The sequence below is a fragment of the Macaca thibetana genome, chromosome 15 (genome assembly GCF_024542745.1).
Source record: "Macaca thibetana thibetana isolate TM-01 chromosome 15, ASM2454274v1, whole genome shotgun sequence".
NCBI lineage: Eukaryota > Metazoa > Chordata > Mammalia > Primates > Cercopithecidae > Macaca > Macaca thibetana.
The window spans coordinates 5,026,588-5,047,091 of NC_065592.1; the positions used below are offsets into that span (position 1 = coordinate 5,026,588).

Below are 20,504 nucleotides of genomic sequence, written 5' to 3' on the forward strand. Positions count from 1 at the left end.
TATGCCAACAGTAAGCAAACTGAAAATTCAAAGAAGTAATCCTATTTGCAATAGCCACAAATAAAACAAAATGTGTGGGAATTTACCAAAGAAGTAAAAGTTCTCAACAATTAAAAGTGTAAAACACTGATAAAAGAAATGAAAGAGAACACAAAAAAATGGAAAGATATTTCTATGTTTACAGATTTGAAGAATCAATATTTTAAAAAATGTCCATACGATCCAAAGCAAGCTATACATTTCATACCATCTCTATCAAAATAACGATATTCCTCACAGAAATAGAAAAAAAATCTGAAATATATATGGAACCACAAAACACCGTAATAGTCAAAGCTATGCTGAATATATAAACCAAAACTGGAGGAATCCCATTACCTGGTTTTAAATTATACTATCAAGCTGTAGTGATTAAAACAGTGTGACATTAGAATAAAAAGACATAAAGACAAATGGAATGAAATAGAGAACTTAGAAACAAACTCATACAGCTAAACTAATTTTCAACAAAAGTGTCAAGAACATACAACAAAAAATAAGACCGTTTCTGTAATAAATAGGGCTGGGAAAATTGGCAAGCCATAGGCAGAAGAATGAAACTAGAACCCTATTTCTTGCCACATACAACAATCAAATTAAAATAAACAAAAGACTTAAACCTAACACCTCAAACTATCAAAAATTTACAAGAAAACATTGGGGAAACTCTTAGGGCATTCATTTGGGCAAAAATTTCTTAAATAATGCCCCATAAGCACAGACAACCAAAGCAAACATGGACAAATGGAATTACAGCCAGTCAGAAAGCCTTTTTAAAGTGAAGGAAACAATAAACAAAGTGAAGAGAAAACTCACAGAATGGGGAAAAACATTTGTAAATTACCCATCTGAAAAGCAATTAATAGCTACGTGATATGGTTAGGCTTTGTGTCCCCATCCAAATCTCATATTGAATTGTAATTCCCAGGTGTTGAGGGAGAGACCTGGTAGAAGGTGATTGGATCATGGGGGTGGTTTCCCCCATGCTGGTCTTCTGATAATGAGTGAGTTCTCATGAGATCTGATGGTTTTATAAGGGGCTCTTCCCTCTTTGCTTCACATACATGCTCTCTCGCCTGCTGTCATGGAAGAGGTGCCTGCTTCCCCATTTGCCATGATTGTAAGTTTCCTGAGGCCTCACCAGCCATGTGGAACTGTGACTCAATTAAACCTATTTCCTTTATAAATTACCCAGTCTTGCCAGGCGCAGTGGCTCATGCCTGTAATCCCAGCACTTTGGGAGGCTGAGGCAGGTGGATCAGGATGTCAGGAGTTCAAGACCGGCCTGGCCAAGATGGTGAAACCCTGTCTTTACTAAAAATACAAAACTTAGCTGGGCATAGTGGCAGATGCCTGTAATCCCAGCTACTCAAAAGACTGAGGCAGAGAATTGCTTGAACCCGGGAGGTAGAGGTTGTAGTGAACCGATGGCATGCCAGTGCATTACAGCCTGGGTGACAGAGCAAGACTTCATCTCAATAAGAAAATAGATAATCCAGTCTCAGTTTTTTTTATAGCAGTGCAGAAACACACGAGTACACTGCAATATATTGAGTTCAAAAAATTCTATAGAAAAAAAGTAGTAATCCAATTAAAGAGTGGACAAAAATTTAAATGGATATTTATGAAAAGAAAACATACAAATGGCAAGCAAGCAAATGAAAAGGTGCTCCACATTACTGATCATCATAGAAATGCAAATCAAACCCAAAATGAGATACCATTTCACCACAGTTAAGGTGGCTTTTATCCAGAAGTCAGTCAAAAACAAATGTTGCTAATAGCCAAGATTTGGAAGAGACCTAAATGTCCATCAACAGATGACTGGATAGAGAAAATGTGGTACATATACACAATGGAGTACGATTCAGCTATAAGAAAGAATGAGAGTCTGTCATTTGCAGTAACATAAATGGACCTGAAAGTCTTTATGTTAAGTGAAATAAGTCAGGCACAGAAAGACAAATGTCACATGTTCTCACTTATTTGTGGGTGCTAAAATTCAAAACAATTGATGTCATAGAGATAGAGAATATAAGGATGGTTACCAGAGGTTGGGAGGGGCAGTGGGGGAACAGGGGGTTAGTGGGGATGTGAAATGGGTACAAAAAATTGTTAGAAAGAATGAATAAGACAGTACTTGATAGCACAACAGGGTGATTATAGTCAAAAATAATTTATACATTTTATAAAACTTAAAATAGTATAATTGGATCATTTATAATACAAGCTATAAATGCTTGAGGGGATGGATACCCCATTTTTTATTATGTATTACTCATTGCATGCCTGTATCAAAGTATGTCATGTACCCCCATAAGTATATACACCAACTATGTACCCACAAAAATAAAAATTAAAATTAAAACCAAAGGGAGGAGAGTATAATGAGGCATATGTGACCCATGGCTTGAACTAGCTTTTCAGGTTAACTTTGGAATGTCCTTATCCAAGAAGAGGGGTCCATTTAGTCAATAGGGGCTTAGAAATTAATCTTTAGTTTATAAGTGGAAAAAAGAAGGATTTTTAATCCTGAACCATAGATCTCAATGAATCCCTGCAGGGAACCCTGTTCTTTACTCTGGAGATAAACACTAGTTTTCTTTTCCACAGAATAACACCATATTTCAAAATGAGCCTTTTAAAATTTGATTTGGCTTCCATTGTAATTAATCTAATCATGTGTGTTCCAGAGTTTGTCTTCAGTCTTCTCCTTTAGGCCCATGATCTGTTCAGTTTGCTTGGCTCCCTGCTCAACAGCAGGAAATCAGTTAGAATTATTTAAAAACCTCATTGTGGCTGGGAGTGGTGGCTCATGCCTGTAATCCCAGCAATTTGAGAGGCCAAGGTGGGCAGATCACTTGTCAGGTGTTTGAGACCAGCCTGGCCAACAGAGTGAAATCCCATCTCTACTAAAGATACAAAAATTAGCTGGGTGTGGTGATTCATGTCTGTAATCCCAGCTACTTGGGAGGCTGAGGCAGGAGAATCACTTGAACCTGGGAGACAGAGGCTTCAGTGAGCCAAGATGGTGCACTGCACTCCAGCCTGGGCAACAGAGCAAGACTCTGTCTCTAATAATAAAAAATAAATAAATAAATAAATAAATAAATAAATAAATAAAAATCTCATTATGTTTCAAACAAAATTTCTTTTGCATATCAACTGCATCAACTTGCGTATTAACTATAATCATTTTGTTTATATCCAATCCTCAGAAATCTTTGAGGAATAATTTCACTCTTTTCTGCCATTTTGGTAAACATACCAAATGCCATCAAACAAAATGTGTTTCAAGAAGTCAGGGATCCCGAACGGAGGCTGGCTGAAGCCATGGCAGAAGAATATAAATTGTGAAGATTTCATGGACATTTATCACTTGCCCAATCAATACCCTTGTGATTTCCTATGCCTGTCTTTAATCTCTTAATCCCATCATCTTCGTAAGATGAGGAGGATGTATGTTGCCTCAGGACCCTGTGATGATTGCATTAACTGCACAAATTGTTTGTAGAGAATGTGTGTTTGAACAATATAAAATCTGGGCACCTTGAAAAAAGAACAGGATAACAGCAATGTTCAGGGAACAAGGGAGATGGCCTTGGACTCTGACTGCCGGTTAGCCGGATGGAACAGAGCCATATTTCTCTTCTTTCAAAAGCAAATAGGAGAAATATTGCTGAATTCTTTTTCTCAGCAAGGAGCATCCCTGAGAAAGAGAATGCGTCCCTGAGGGTAGGTCTATGAATGGTCCCCTTGGAGGCGGCTGTCTTTTATGGTTGAAGCCGAAGGGGTCTCCTGTTGTGCTCCCAGGCTTATTAGGACAAGGAAATTCCTGCCTAATAAATTTTGGTCAGACAGATTGTCTGCTCTCAAACCCTGTCTCCTGATAAGATGTTATCAATGACAATGCGTGATCGAAACTTCATTAGCAATTTTAATTTCACCCCATCCTGTGGTCCTGTCATGTCATCCTGCCTCCATTTGCTTTGTGATGTTTTATTACCTTGTGAAGCATGTGATCTCTGTGACCCACACCCTATTCGTATACTTCATCCCCTTTTGAAAATCGCTAATAAAAACTTGCTGGTTTTACAGCTTGGGGAGCATCACGGAACCTGCCGACATGTGATGTCTCCCTCAGACACCCAGCTTTAAAATTTCTCTCTTATGCCGGGCGCGGTGGCTCAAGCCTGTAATCCCAGCACTTTGGGAGGCCGAGACGGGCGGATCACGAGGTCAGGAGATCGAGACCATCCTGGCTAACACGGTGAAACCCCGTCTCTACTAAAAAATACAAAAACTAGCTGGGCGAGGTGGCGGGCGCCTGTAGTCCCAGCTACTCTGGAGGCTGAGGCAGGAGAATGGAGTGAACCCGGGAGGCGGAGCTTGCAGTGAGCTGAGATCCGGCCACTGCACTCCAGCCTGGGCGACAGAGTGAGACTCCGTCTCAAAAAAAAAAAAAAAAAAAAAATTTATCTCTTGTACTCTTTCCTTTTATTTCTCAGACCAGCCGAGATGCTTAGGGAAATAGAAAAGAACCCACGTTAAATATCAGGAGTGGGGTTCCCCCCAATAAAAATGCACAAAATTCCTGAGAAATACATTTTATCCTTGAGGAGTAGACTTGCTGTTTTAGAGGGACTCATGATTACCAAGCTTCCAGTTTAATAAACATGGTTAGAATACTCTATCTTAATATGACTAGGTAGGTACTCACAAGGCATCTAGAAGGTTAATACTTATGGTCTGAAAATAGCCATATTTTTTAGCTGGCCACAAATTACAATTGTAGAATATTTATGGCCATACAAGACATCTTCCACCAAGCCTCAAAAACGTATAAATGTCCTAGGAGTGCAGCATTTTTTCTTAAAGATAATATTAATGAGCTAGGTTAGGTCAACAGGTTAATGGTCATTGTTAAAACCAATAGCCCCGACTTCAGTGAGTACATCTGCACCTTCCAAGTTTAATTGTAACTCTTTCTCTTTATAGTTACTTATAAGTAGAGACACTAACAAAAGACAATGCATTCCTGCCCTTGTTTTCTGAGGATGTCCAACTCTGTAATGGAGTCATTTCTAATAAACTTGCTTCCTGCACTGTAGTCTCTGACTCACCTCAAATTTTTTCCTGTACAAGATCCAAGAATCCTACTTTGTGGTCTGTATCAGGACCCTCTTTTCCAGCAACATCATTCAGCAACACCATGAAGGGACACCAAGACAAGACCCCCACTCCAAGGAAAACAATCCACACAGAATCAGTCAGCTGGCAGGTTGGGCTGTCTTTTAGAGTCGTGAAGCCATTCAGGTGGGCAAGAATGATTATCCACTATTACTTAAGTCAGAGGCCCTAGGGTATAATATTAGTGTGAGAGACTCAGCCCAAAGTTAGAGACCTGGGGGTGTCATACTCAGATTAGAGGCCAAACTCACAAGGTTAGAGGCCCTGGGGTATACTGAGAAGAATGGATTTGGCTAAAGAGGATGTTTGCCACTGTCTCTTTCGGGACTGTCCACCTTGTGCTCTTTGTCCCTCACCTGAGTGCTCTGCATCTTGTCACCTTTCTGCTCACCGCCTCTGTTTTGTAGTAGCCTGGAGGCTGCCCCAGGAAAGAGGCCCCAAACAGTTTAGCTTTTACTTTCCTCAATGATCCTCTGACTTTTAGCTGATTGTTTATTTAATTTGCCACTGGTCCAAGTGACACTGAAAAAAAGAGATGTCTTGGAACCTAGTATTTTTGTACCTTAATTCTCAGAAAAGATCAGCAATAACCTCACCATCATTATGACTAGGAGTTAAAATGTGGTATTTCACAGCCCTACATGATAGGATCAGATATGCCTGTTTAGTGACAGTCTCTTTTATGACAACCTCCTGCAAACAATTAGCCTCAAGATGGAGAACATGAGACTTTTTCTTAACAGTTCTCTGTCATTTCTTAACCATAAGGTCATCTTTGATGAGCTGGTATAGGGCAGCTGGACCCTACTTTCTAAACCCAGAATGTCACTTTTCCTGAGAGTTTTGTCAGTTTTGTCATAACAGTGTGAAAATGGACTCATACATTACAACATACAAGTTACAGCCTTCCCATTTCCCATGTTCAGTCTGACTCCTTTTTTTGCAGCTTAACTTGTTTTATAGAAGAGAAACTAAATGGGAGGAAATACATTATATACAGGCTTCTCTGATGCTTGGTCAGGATAAAAAATTAAAATGGGCTTCTATATGTTTGATGGAGGAAAAGACAAAATAGGGATGCCACATAATTGATTACCTTTTTAATGCAAGTGCCTCTTTTTTTTTTTTTCAGACGGAGTCTCGCTCTGTCACCCGGGCTGGAGTGCAGTGGCCGGATCTCAGCTCACTGCAAGCTCCGCCTCCCGGGTTTACGCCATTCTCCTGCTTCAGCCTCCCGAGTAGCTGGGACTACAGGCGCCCACCACCTCGCCCGGCTAGTTTTTTGTATTTTTTTAGTAGAGACGGGGTTTCACCGTGTTAGCCAGGATGGTCTCGATCTCCTGACCTCGTGATCCGCCCGTCTCGGCCTCCCAAAGTGCTGGGATTACAGGCTTGAGCCACCGCGCCTGGCCCGCAAGTGCCTCTTAATATTAGGCTTTTCTTAGCTGGGGTTGAACTCTCCCCTGCCAGTCTGAGCACCCCGTAAAAACACAGTCAGACTTCGGCCGGGTGCGGTGGCTCAAGCCTGTAATCCCAGCACTTTGGGAGGCCAAGGCGGGCGGATCACGAGGTCAGGAGATCGAGACCATCCTGGATAACACGGTGAAACCCCGTCTCTACTAAAAAAAACTAGCCGGGCGAGGTGGCAGGCGCCTGTAGTCCCAGCTACTCGGGAGGCTGAGGCAGGAGAATGGCGTAAACCCGGGAGGCGGAGCTTGCAGTGAGCCGAGATCCGGCCACCGCACTCCAGCCTGGGCGACAGAGCGAGATTCCGTCTCAAAAAAAAAAAAAAAAAAAACCAACAACAAACAAACAAAAAAACACAGACTTCTTCCAGTTCTGGTGAGGTGTGTAACATGTTATTAATTTATTCTAGTTTTCCAGGGTTATCTAGTGTCCAGTCATCATCTTCTCCCTGCCCTTCGAGTCCTGGCTTACATACATACCCCACTCTCGAAACATCTGAGCTTCACCAGAACAACACGCAATGGGGCTTCTTATCAGCTGGCAAAGTTGAATGTTTGCCCTCTGTGGGAAGTGACAGATGATAATAGGGACACTATATAGGTAGACGTACCCCTTTCTATGTCCGTATTAGCCATATGCAAGGAAAAACTAAAACAGTTTTCAGAGGTTCCAGGAAAATTCGTAGAAAAATTTAAGAGGCTAACTTTGATGCATGATCTGACCAGGCAAGATTTGCATATATGTACGTTTGCCTGCTGCGTGGTAGAAAAGCAGTGTATTATGGGAGTAGCTAGAACACATGCTAATAGGGTGGCAACCTGCAACCAGGGACATGACACCTATCAAGTAGGAGGCACAGCAGTGCCTGACTAGGACCCAAAAGAGAACTAGAATCTAGAAAAGAGAAATGAATTAGGAAGAAAGTGGGATATCTAGAGAAAAAATTATGATCATTTGACTCCTTGAAGGAATCAAAAAAAGTGTGATAAAGCTTTTTGATTTTTACAAAGTCTGGAAAATTACTCAGGGAAAAGATGAAAACCTAGCCTTATTACAAAGGTAGATAATTTAGAGTTTGAGGAAATACACTAACACTGACCCTGACTCCAAGAAGGGACAGGCATTGCTAGGAGTTTATTTTATAGCCCAGTCTGCCTCTGATATCTGCAGGAAGCCACCAAAAGCAGCCTTAGCCTTCCAGACTCCCGTGGATCAGACTTTAGACTTGGATTTTGCCGTTTTTCCATCACAGGAATAGGGCAGAGAAAACATAAAATAAAGCAAATCTCCCAAGAGGCCCAGCTTCTAGCTGTAGCCTTGTGCTCTCCACCACTTCAGAGGCAGCCCCTTAACCCCTGGCCCTCGCAGAGGAAGTGAGAAGGTAAAAGTCCCAGTCCATGCCTCTGGGCCACTGTGCCTTGGATATCAATCAATGTGCCTTCTGTAAGAAGGCCGGCCACTGCTGAAGGAAATGCACTGTGCTTCCAAGGGAACCATCATCAGAGCCCAGCAGACTCAAAAGTGGTAGGGCCTGATACTTCCTACCTCCACTCCCACTGAACTATTAGCTATCGAGAGATGGAGGAGCCTCAGGTGACTCTTGAAGTGGCAGGTAGGAGTATTAACCTCTTTTTTTTTTTTTTTTTTTTTTTGAGACGGAGTCTCGCTCTGTCGCCTAGGCTGGAGTGCAGTGGCCGTATCTCAGCTCACTGCAAGCTCCGCCCCCCGGGTTGATGCCATTCTCCTGCCTCAGCCTCCAGAGTAGCTGGGACTACAGGCGCCCGCCACCTCGCCCGGCTAGTTTTTTTGTATTTTTTAGTAGAGACGGGGTTTCACCGTGTTAGCCAGGATGGTCTCGATCTCCTGACCTCGTGATCCGCCCGTCTCGGCCTCCCAAAGTGCTGGGATTACAGGCTTGAGCCACCGCGCCCGGCCGTATTAACTTCTTATTAGGTGCGGGAGCAGATGACTGCTTTCCTGATTCAATACAATGGACTCCTGTCTTCTCATGATGGACAAGCCCAAAAACACTGCTTTTCGTATCTTCTAAGTTGTCCTCCAGGGCCTCTGGGTTTCTCACCTGCCTTTTTAGTACTCTCTGAATGCCTGACCTCTTACTGGGGAGAGGTTTATTGACTCAGACCAAGTCATGGTCACCTTCACAGATCATAAAGCATAGAAAGTGTTACTTTTGTTCCTGACCCCTCAGGGGAAAAAAGAAGCTAAGAATGAGCTGTCACATTTACCAACTGAGGTGTTGTCTCAAGTAAATCTTGAGGTTTGGGCCATACAGGCTCTGGGAAACGCACTAAACATCTCCTCCATTCAAACCCAACTTCAGCCTAGTGCTCCTCGCCCTCGAGTATTTAATTTTTATGTCTCAGAAGTAAATAAATAAACCATCAGATCTCATGAGGCTTATTCACTGTCACAAGAACAGCATGGGAAAGACCCGTCCCCCGATTCGATTACCTCCCACTGGGTCCCTCCCACGATATATGGGAATTATAGGAGCTACAATTCAAGATAAGATTTGACTGGGGACACAGCCAAAGCATGTCACAGGTTATGAAACAAATTTATTTACGAGGCCAGACTTAAGAGAGACGAATCCCTTGACCATCCCAAGGAAGAGTGGTTAACGGAGGCAAGTTGTTTTATGCATCAGGAAAACAGGAGGGCTAGATATGCTATTATTAGTCAGCACAAAAGAATCAAGGCACAAGCTTTGCTGGCCTCTACCTCAGCTCAAAAACTGAGTTAATTGAACTTACGAGGACCCTGCAGTTGGGAAAGGATTTAAAAGTTAAATACTTTACCTTTAACTCCTCGACAATACATTTTAAGGCAAGAAGCATGAGGGGAAATTCAACTCCTTCTTGCCAAATTCTTGCCGTATGAGTTATTAAGGCCATGAGAGTCTCCTTACAATACTCGCACATCACCAGATGAAAAGCCTAATGGCATGAGTTACTAAGGCCATGAGCATCTCCTTACAATACTCGCATGTCACCAGATGAAAAGCCTAATGGCATGAGTTACTAAGGCCATGAGCATCTCCTTACAATACTCGCATGTCACCAGATGAAAAGCCTAATGGCAAGTACTGATTTGTCAGAAACCTTACAGCATTAATAAATGCAGTTGTCTCCATACACCTCATTGTCCCCAACAGTTACCAAGTCCCAGGGGATGCAAGCTGGTTTACATTCCTAAATCTGAAAGACACATTTTTCTGCCTCTCAGTGCATCTAGATTCATAATATGTTTGTCTTTGAATGGACTGATCCAGATACACATTCAGCCTCAAAACTAACCTGGACAGTCATCTCTGAAGGGTTCTGGGATAGTCCCCACTTATTTGAAAATGCTCTAGCTAAGGACTTAAGAAATCTACAATTGGAAAGGGACACAATTATTAGTATGTAGGTGACTTGCTCATTGCTAGCCCAACTAAAGGAGACTCAAATAATACTGTTAAGTTGGTAAATTTCCTGGGAACTTGCAGATACAGGCTATCACCATACAGGGCTCAGATTTTGACTCAAAGACTTAAATATTTGGAACCTGTCTTAACCTCTGGAACTGATCAACATCCATAGAAGATAAAAAGTTATTTTAGTCATCCAAGGATCCCAGTTCAACAAATGACTGTGGGTTTTTTTAGGAGATGGCTGGGTACTGCTGCTTATGGATGCCCAGATTTGGACATGTAGCCAAGCCTTTATATGATATACAAAAAGGAAAGATTTAGAGCTCCTAGGATGTAATTAGAACTGCAAGCAAACCTTCAATACTCTCAAGGAGAAATTGGGCTCTGCTGCAGCTGTGGGAGTCATCCCCAGGTTGGATGAACAATTTTTTCTTTATGTGGCCAAAAAACAAGACATAGGCCTTGGGTAATCTTGTCCCAAAACTGGGGGACATTCCAAGGCCAGTAGCCTAATTTTCTAAGCAGATAGAAGAGGTGACCTCAGGGTGGCCTTGATGTCTTAGAGCTATTGCTGCAACCACTTTTCTAGTAGGCAAAGCTAATAAACTAACATTAGAACAGCACCTACAGGTTTTTGACCCCACAACAAGGGAAGATGGTCCTAGAAGCTAAAGGGTACCAGTGGATAATAGAAGAATATTTATGAAAGTATCAGGCCTTATTGGTAGACACTCCAGACACAACCCTTAAAGCCTGCCAAACCATAAACGCAGCTACTTACCTGCCAGAGTCCACAGGTGCTCCCAGCCTTTCCGTCATACAGGTTGTATTAGTCTGGTCTCATGCTGCTAATAAAGACATATCTGAGGCTGGGTAATTTATAAAGAAAAGAGGTTTAATTGACTCACAGTTGCCCATGGTCGGGGAGGCCTCACACTCATGGTAGAAGGCAAATGAGGAGCAAAGTCACATCTCTTACATGGCAGCAGGCAAAAGAGCTTGTGTAGGGAAACTCCCTTTATAAAACCATCAGCTGTAATCCCAGCACTTTGGGAGGCCAAGGCAGTGGATGACCTGAGGTGAAGAGATCGAGGCCAGCCTGGCCAACATGGTGAAACCCCGTCTATACTAAAAGTACAAAAATTAGGCATGGTGGTGGGTGCTGTAATCCCAGCTACTCGGGAGGCTGAGACAGGAGAATCGCTTGAATCCAGGAGTAAGAGGTTGCAGTGAGCCGAGATCATGCTACTGCACTCCAGCCTGAGCAACGGAGCAAGACTGTGTCTCAAAAATAAATAAATAAATAAACCATCCGATCTCTTGAGGCTTATTCACTGTCACAAGAATACAGCTTGGAAAAGACCCATCCCCTGATTCGATTACCTCCCACTGGGTCCCTCCCACGATATATGGGAATGATGGGAGCTACAATTCAAGATAAGATTTGACTGGGGACACAGCCAAAGCATGTCACAGATTATGAAATAAATTTATTTACGAGGCCAGACTTAAGAGAGATGAATCCCTTGACCATCCCAAAGAAGAGTGGTTAACAGATGCAAGTTGTTTTATGCATCAGGAAAACAGGAGGGCTAGATATGCTATTATTAGTCAGCACAAGAGAGTCAAGGCACAAGTCTTGCTGGCCTCTACCTCAGCTCAAAAAGCTGAGTTAATTGAACTTACTAGGCCCCTGCAGTTGGGAAAGGATTTAAAATTTAACATTTACACTGATTCCAAGTATGATATTTTTAGTGCTTCATGCTTATGCTGCAATTTGGAATGGGTAGGGACTCCCTACCCCCAAGGGCTTTTCCATACAACATCATTCAGATTTTGAGCTTGTTAGAATGCTGCTTTGCTGCCAAAACGTGACTATAATTAATTGCAGAGGACATCAAAAGAGAGACTGACCATGTAAAAGGAAATGCCCTTGTAGATGCCACGGCCAAGGCCCCTACACTGAAAGGGCCAATGAAGCTTATGGGCGTGCTGGTCAGCATACATAGAACTGGGCCAGAATACTCTGAAGAACAAAAATGGGCCAGGGATTGCATTTCAGTCCAGGGCCCCTCTGGCTGACTGAAGGATGGTGACAAATTACTAATGCCAAGTACCAATCATAGGAATATAATTCAGCACTTTCATGATTCTTTTCACCCTAGAAGGGATTATTTGTTTCTGTTAATGTCTCGTTTGTTTATAGGGGTAAATCTTTTCAAGACACTAAAACAGGTGACTCAGCACTGAGAGCTCTGTGCCTGACATGACCCAAATGGTCAGCAATTTTCTCGTTCTCCAGTTAAACCTGTCCAAAATTGAGGAACCTCTCCAGGTGAGAACTGGCAACTCTAATTTACTCAGCTGCCTTTCTGCAGGAGATTCAAATATTTGCTAATGCTCACTGATACCTTCACTGGTTAGATCGAGGCATTCCCACCCCATCTGAAAAATGTTTGCCAGAAGAAATAACTCCTCAGTTTGGGTCATGTAAAAGCCTGCACAGTGACGAGGGCCCATCTTTCACAGCAGGTGTATCCCAACACTTATCCTCAGCTTGAAGAATCCAATATTACCTTCATTCTGCATGAAGACCACGGTCCTTTGGAAAGGTGAAAGGGCTAATCGCACTCTAAAGAAGACTCTAGCTAAATCAGATGCCTATCTCTAACACCCATAGCTTACTGTGGGTTTGAACTGCTCCAAAGTAAAACTTATAATGAAGTCCTGTTGCGTTAACATACAGAAGGCCTTTCCTAACCACAAATCTCCTAATAGAGGGAAGGACTCATGAGTTACAAAAATATGTCCTCAATCTAGGACAGGTGCAAGGCACTCTGTGAGTATGGAAACAAGAGTCCTCCCCTCCCACATGGGAGGAAAATTCAGTTTCAGGTCAGCTAGAAATTGAGTCTTAGTAAAGACATGGGAGGAAGTTCTCCAGCTGAACAGCTTTCCCCAACGTGGAAAGGACCACAGCAGGGACACCTGAGCTCCCCAACAGACGTTCAACGCCAAGGGATGCACAGGTGGGTACACCTGTGTGGAAGTCAAGCTGTTGCTTATTCTGGGAGCCCAATGCGAGGCTGGGGGAGGTGGGCGCAGGGCTATTTCAGCATTGGCGGAGGGCGGGCTGGGTCACTGCACGTCTGCTCCTACTCCTCGCGTTTCTCCTGCCGCCCTGATCCCGCCTTAGCCATGAGGAAGATCATGCTCACGCAGGCCGGGCAGTGCGGGAACCAGATCGGCGCCAAGGTTGGCAACCGGGGCTCTGAGGGCCCAGCTTGGGCCTGCGGGTGGCCAGTGAAGATGTTGGCAGTGGCGAGGGTGGGTCCCCTGCATTGCGGCCCCTGGGCTCCCTGCTGGGACACGGTGGGACTGCGCGGCTGGCGAGGCGGCCGGGGTGGACCCCAGGGACACGGCGGCCTAGGGATGGGGGTGCAGAGGGTGGGGGTGGGAGAGAAGCTGGGGTGCCCCGTGACTCAGCCCTGGCCTGTCCGGCCCCTCCCGTCTCGCAGTTCTGGGAGGTGATCTCTGATGAACACGCCATCGACTGCACTGGCACCTACCACGGGGACAGCCGCCTGCAGCTGGAGCGCATCGAGGTGTACTACAAGGAGGCCTGCGGTGAGATCCCCGACCTTCCCCACCGCCCTCCTGGGAACGTGGCCTTCCCCTCGCTCATGCCCTCCCGCCCCTCTCAGGTGGCAAGTATGTGCCCCGCTCTGTGCTCGTGGATCTGGAGCCGGGCACCATGGACTCTGTGCGCTCGGGGCCCTTCGGGCAGATCTTCAGGCATGACAGCTTCATCTTTGGTGAGCTGTGGGTGAGGACTGGGGTGAGGTTCCTTAGCCGCTCAAAATCTAGGAGTGCCCCAAGGTCGTCGCCGTGAGAATTGTGGAGCCAGGGCCCCTGAACACCCTCCTATCCTCCGAGTCAAGTTGCTCCAACTGCTTCCTAAACGGGCTTTAGGAGGAAGGCCCAGGTGTCTCTTCAAGGTCAAGAGCTACTGATGTCAACTCCCTGCAGGGAGCTGAGCTGGGGCCGCGGCTACTGCCTTCCCTGAAAATGGGCAGGAGCCACCTGCAGCGAGGTCTGTTAGCCTGTCTCAGGTTTGACTCCTGACTTAATTTCTAACAGGGGAGGCTGCTGTCCACCTGCAGGGTGAATGGTGCGCTCACCTCATGTGACACTTGACCCTTTTTGCATTATGGTGACCACTGATGACCGTATACCTGGCCATCGAGTGACTGGCTGTACTGTCTTACAGGTCAGAGTGGGGCCAGAAAAAACTGGGCCAGGGGGCACTACACAGAAGGCACGGAGCTGATGGAGTCAGTGATGGACGTTGTCAGAAAGGAGGCTGAGAGCTGTGACTGCCTGCAGGGTTTCCAGCTGACCCACTCCCTGGGTGGGGGGACGGGGTCTGGGATGGGTACCCTTCTGCTCAGTAAGGTCCGGGAGGAGTACCCAGACAGGATCATGAACACATTCAGCATCCTGCCCTCGCCCAAGGTGTCAGACACGGTGATGGAGCCCTACAATGCCACCCTCTCCGTCCACCAGCTCATAGAAAATGCAGACGAGACTTTCTGTATAGACAACGAAGCGTTATACGACATCTGTTCCAGGACCCTAAAACTGCCCACGCCCACCTGTGGTGACCTGAACCACCTGGTGTCTACCACCATGAGTGGGGTCACCATGTTCCTGCGCTTCCCAGGCCAGCTGAATGCTGACCTGTGGAAGCTGGCCGTGAACATGGTCCCATTTCCTGGCTGCATTTCTTCGTGTCTGGCTTTGCCCCACTGACCAGCCGGGGCAGCCAGCAGTACCGGGCCCTGACCGTGTCTGAGCTTACGCAGCAGACGTTTGATGCTAGGAATATGATGGCGGCCTGCGACCCCCGTCATGGCCGCTACATAACAGTGGCTGCCATTTTCAGGGGTCGCATGCCCATGAGGGAGGTGGATGAGCAAATGTTCAACATTCAAAATAAGAACAGCAGCTACTTTGCTGACTGGCTCCCCCACAACGTCAAAACAGCTGTCTGTGACATCCCACCCCAGGGGCTAAAAATGTCAGCCACCTTTATTGGGAACAACACGGCCATCCAGGAACTCTTCAAGCGTGTCTCAGAGCAGTTTACAGCAATGTTCCAGCCCAAGGCCTTCCTCCACTGGTACACCGGCGAGGGGATGGATGAGATGGGATATACGGAGGCCGAGAGCAACATGAACGACCTGGTTTCTGAGTATCAACAGTATCAGGATGCCACGGCCGAGAAGGAGGAGTTTGAGGAGTATGCTGAGGAGGAGGAGGCCTAGAACTTTCCTTTCCTAGGTAAAGGAGGGAAGCAGTGTGGATTGTTTACTGTGTTCTGACTGCCATGTGTCACTACGCACTTGTTCGTTTGTGTCTTCACCTCTCCTCCTTGCTGCAATTTAAAGCATTTTTATAGTATACGATTTTGCCTAATAAAGTATTCTCATAGCATCTGGCTTCACCTCCAACTTCTATCTATGGGCCCCCCTCTGGCTACGGCTGCCAGATGCGCACGGTTGTCCTGCAAGGCCGAAGCTGTCTGGGTTTGTCGCGTGCCCAGGAACAAGCATTCCCGTGGCTCCAGGAGGGGTGGGCAGGGGCTGTGGACATGGCAGGCAGGCTTCACATGAACCTGGGGATGCCCTGGGCCTTGGGCGGCTACGTGGTGGAAAACCTGTTCTGAAGGCAAGCCTTGGCTTATCCCATGTTCCAGACTTCTAGGGGACCAGCTGGCCCTGTTTCTGGAACCCTAAAAGTGGTCAGTGACCCTGGTGGGCAATGTCCCCAAAGTCCCATCTCAGGGTAGGAATGTGGTCAGGCAGCTGGCTCTGAACCAGCAATGAAGGGTGGGCAAGCAGGACCCCAGCCACTCCATTACCATGACGGCCTGGGTGTGTTTGTGACCTCATTCTCTTGAGGTGGGCATGGGTTATCTGGCAGGGACTAGTGGGCAGAAATCAAGCCCAGTGTATATTCACATGCACTGACCCCTATGTAGAAGGGGATTAGGTCCTGGGGGCCATAGATGGTGGTTGCTCAGCCTGTGTGCTCGGGGCAGTCTCTCCAGAGGCACAGATGGGGTTTCTGAACAGGACCTGGGGAGATGAGCAGGTGCTCACAATGCTGCTTCCCAAAACTGGCAGCCAGTGAGAAAAACGCCTGAGTGGAGGTCTGACCTGCCCCAGTCTGGAGGGCTGATGCTCTCTGAAAAAGTGGCGAATTTGTACTGTCTGCTGTCTCCCTGTTCCCCTCTCCAAAACTTCAGGGCAAAAATAATCCAAGATTGTCAGGATGAGACTGGTGAGGGTGGCACCTTTGGGAATAGGCCCTTTAGCCTGGCAGAGTCTCCTCCCCAGGCTTCTCAGGGAGCCCGCACTTCAAAGCCTGCTTTGGGGAAGCTATCATGTAAGAGATGTGTGTGTGAGCTGGGTGCCGGGCAGCATGCACGGACGGTGCTCTTCTACCTGGCTCTTGTATAACTTGTCCACGGCCTGTGGGATGGTCTCTTGGTAATTCCCACCCCCACCCCCATCACACAGATAAGATGAAGCCAGCATAGCCTGGGGGTGGGCCGAGGTATAGGTTCTACCCCAGGTGCCCTGGGCATACCCACCTGCCTCTGACGTGTTGGGGAAACAGGTGAGGCCCCTTTTTGTTCTCTGAATGTTGGCAATGGTCTATTGCAGCCAAATGGGAACAGGCAGGCAGGAGAGTGCCTCATCTCGAAATAAGTGCCTCCTGGAAGCAGCTGGGAGCGGGGAGAGGTCCCCCATACTTCCCCCCAACCTGTTCTCGGAGCAAGAAAAGGGGCCTCTGTGACAGCCCTGCTCAGTGACTTTCACTGTCTGAGGGGTGTCCTTGCCCAACCCAGGCGTGCACCCATCTGAGATGGCCTTGCATGGACCTGGTTGGGAAGGTTCACCTGCAGCAACCACTGGAACCTGCCTACACCTAGTGTCTCCACTCACGCATGGGGCTAGATCTTCCTCCCTCCTGTAGTGGTACAGCCAGAGTGGCAGAGGGGGCAAGTCACTGCTGCAGTTCCCACCTGGGTCTGAGTGGGGGTCAGCCTGGGTGCCCATGTATTTCCCAATTACCTTGTTTCATGAACAGGAGTGGTGCTTTTCCAGGCCTCTTTTCCATATGCCAGCTACAGGCCCAGATTTCCCAAGTTTCTGGAGCCCCTCTTCCAGCCTGGCAAGCGTGGCGGGTTGTAGGGGAAGGACATCAAGCCTACAGGCAGCAGAACCTGTCTGGGTATGTTCTCTACCCCTGGAGGCCGCTGGTTGTTTACCTTTTTGGGTGAGAGTCGGCTTAGATTCTCGACATTCTTGTAGGACTCCAGAACTGTACAGACAGGAGCCCAGGAGGGAGCAGGGGCTGGGATTGGCAGCTAACCAGTGTAGTGGGGGTTGTAGGACTCAGTTTGGTATTGCAGGAAATTCAGGGAGGCTTGGATTTGCTGAAGCTCTAGACAAGCTTGGGCTTGGATATGGAAACAGCAGGGAGCCGGGGCTCTTCTGCATGCTGGAGTCTGAGTAGTTGCACCCTGGTGCACCCACAGGTGTTCCCCACCTGGAGCACAGCTGTGGATAGAAGACGGGAGAGCTGTGGAGGGAAGAGGAGGAGGAGGAGGGAGTCTCAGGGCAGCCCCAGCAGCCAGGCAGGACCTCCGCAAGCGAGAGGCAGATCCAGCCTGTTGGCCACTTAGCAGCTGCTGGGCCAGCTGCAGACCACCTGACCTCTGTTCACCAATAAATGGGGGTTACAGAAGCACTTTCCTTCTGGGACTTCTGAAGCTTGAAGAGCAGCACACACCACGTGCTGAGAAAGCACCAAACTCAGGCAAGCTTCTCCAAGAGCACATCATCAGATTAGCATCCAACCCATACAGGACACCATCAAATCCCCCCATCCCTCATTCCAACCAAAGAAACCAACCTGTACAGGACACCATCGAATCTCCCCATCCCTCCTTCCAGCTGAAGAAACCAACCTGTACAGGACACCATCGAATCTCCCCATTCCTCGTTCCAACCGAAGAAACCAACCTGTACAGGAAACCATCGAATCTCCCCATCCCTCGTTCCAGCCAAAGAAACCAACCTGTACAGGACACCATCAAATCTCCCCATCCCTCATTCCAGCTGAAGAAAAGGGAGTCTCTGTCCTAGGGGAGCGAGCACAGGCCTATCTATGCAGTGGGCACACGGCCCAGGTTGGGGAAAGGCCCTTGGATACATGCTGGTTTCACCAACCATCTGTGGATTGGGTTTGGCCTGGACCCCTGTACCCCAGGAGGCCGGTAGCCCCCTGCATGGGACAGGACTGGGAGGTGGGTGGGAGGGCTGAGCTTTGAGGGAAGCCATTATTTGATGTCATGGGAAGTGGTGCAGGTGGTTATTATTGGCTCAGTTTTGCAGGACCTGGGTGATCACCCAAGGAGTGAAAATTGCCTTTTTATGAGAAATTGCCAAAGTTGATGCAAGCTCATTGGTTGAAAAGGTGAGGAATGTGGACAGCCGGCTTCACCTGCCCCTTCCCCACAATCAACTGTTCAGAGGTGGATTTGATTCCTTCCCAGCCTTTCCCCTTTGCATGTAGCTGTGTGCACGTACTTTTGTGTGTACACACACGTTCCCTGGAGGGGTTACTTTTATTTTTTCATTCGGGGGGATAACTAGTGAGGCAGCCGGACACTTGCTTATCTTGTCTTTTAAGTGTGGAGTCCTCTATGGAGTGGGCATCGGGGACTTTCTAGCTGGCCTCTGCCAGCTGTTTGGCTGCCCCAGTTTCCGCCCTTCACAGACATGCTGGCCACCTGGTGTGACATTCAGTGGCCTTGTTGGCAGCTAGTATGATGAGACAAGTGGATCAGGTACGTTATAAAACTCAGAGTTATAAAACTTTCTCAGAGAGAAAGCGGAGCTCTCCTGGTTAATGAGAGCCTGAATGATTTGAGCCAGGTCACTGTGTAAAGGTCATACTGCTTCTGTCTCCTTGTGCGTCACTTGCTCAGCTCAGATATTTCATAGCTCCCTGTACACAGGTAGCTGTGTTACCCTCCTAGCCTGCTTTCTTGGTTTGATACATGCCTGAGAGCATGTGGGAGCATTTAAGGTCTAGGGTCATGGGAGGACTGTTTTGCCCAGCCCAGCTCATCTCTCCAGCTCAGCCTGCATCCATGCCTTCCTCCATCTGATTCCAGAGCAGGGGATGGGAGGTCTCTCACTGACCTCCAGCTCAGCCTGCATGCATGCCTTCCTCTATCTGATTCCAGAGCAGGGGATGGGAGGTCTCACACTGACCTCCAGCTCAGCCTGCATGCATGCCTTCCTCCGTCTGATTCCAGAGCAGGGGATGGGAGGTCTCACACTGACCTCCAGCTCAGCCTGCATGCATGCCTTCCTCTATCTGATTCCAGAGCAGGGGATGGGAGGTCTCACACTGACCTCGAGTTTATGTGACTTTTTCCACCTCTGCTTTCCCAGACAGCTTCTGCTGTGGGACTTGTAAGGAGATTTGTGAAGTCAGTATCTACTTTCCTTGTGTGGGTGTTTTATAAATTAGAGCCCTGGAAGGGAATAAATGTTAGAGGTACTCCAAACCCCTAACATCTAAACATCTAAGCCTGGCCCTTTTTGGTGGTAAAATATATACAACATAAAACTTACCATTTTAACCATGTTTAAACATACAGTTGAGTGGCATCCAGTATAATGTGTTGTACAACCATCTCCTTTATCCATATCTACAACTTCTTTATCATCCTAAACTGAAACACTATACCCATAAATATTTGAATAGAAGACTGATGCATTTGACTCCATAAAAATTAAAACTTTATAGGCGAGAAAAATGCCTCAAAGTCAAAAGTGAACAGACTGGGGAAATAGATCTGCAACATACATAACAGACAAAAAGCTAATTTGGGTGATGTGTATATATATGTGTGTGTGTATATATATATGTGTGTGTGTGTGTGTATATATATATAGCTATCCTAAATTATTAAAAGACCAGCAGCCAAATTGAAAAATGGACAAGGGATATAAAGAAACAGTTCAAAGAAACATGTAGATTTTAAAATATTTGCTAATTTTTTACTGTGGTAAAATATGTATAACAGAAAATTTAAGTACATTAAGTACAAATACATTGTTGTGCAACTATCACCACTATCCATTCCAAACCTGTGTTATCATCCCAAAGTGAAACTCTGCATCCATAGAGCAATAGCTCCCCTTTCCCTTCCCCCAGTCCCCTGGAAACCACATCCTACTTTCTGTGTCTACGAATTTAACTGCTCTAGGTACACTATAAAAGTGGA

The 20,504-nt window shown here is 46.5% G+C and overlaps 1 protein-coding gene and 1 pseudogene across 2 annotated transcripts in view; one reads left to right on the top strand and one right to left on the bottom strand.

Moving 5' to 3' along the window:
* Positions 1-20,504, bottom strand: part of DPH7 (diphthamide biosynthesis 7) — an 807,287-nt gene that overhangs the window by 639,162 nt on the left and 147,621 nt on the right. The window lies entirely within an intron of this gene.
* LOC126937066 (tubulin beta-8 chain-like) lies at positions 13,083-15,625 on the top strand (annotated as a pseudogene). The gene is made up of 4 exons (XR_007719633.1): positions 13,083-13,158; positions 13,648-13,756; positions 13,834-13,944; positions 14,400-15,625. The product of XR_007719633.1 is annotated as a tubulin beta-8 chain-like (transcript).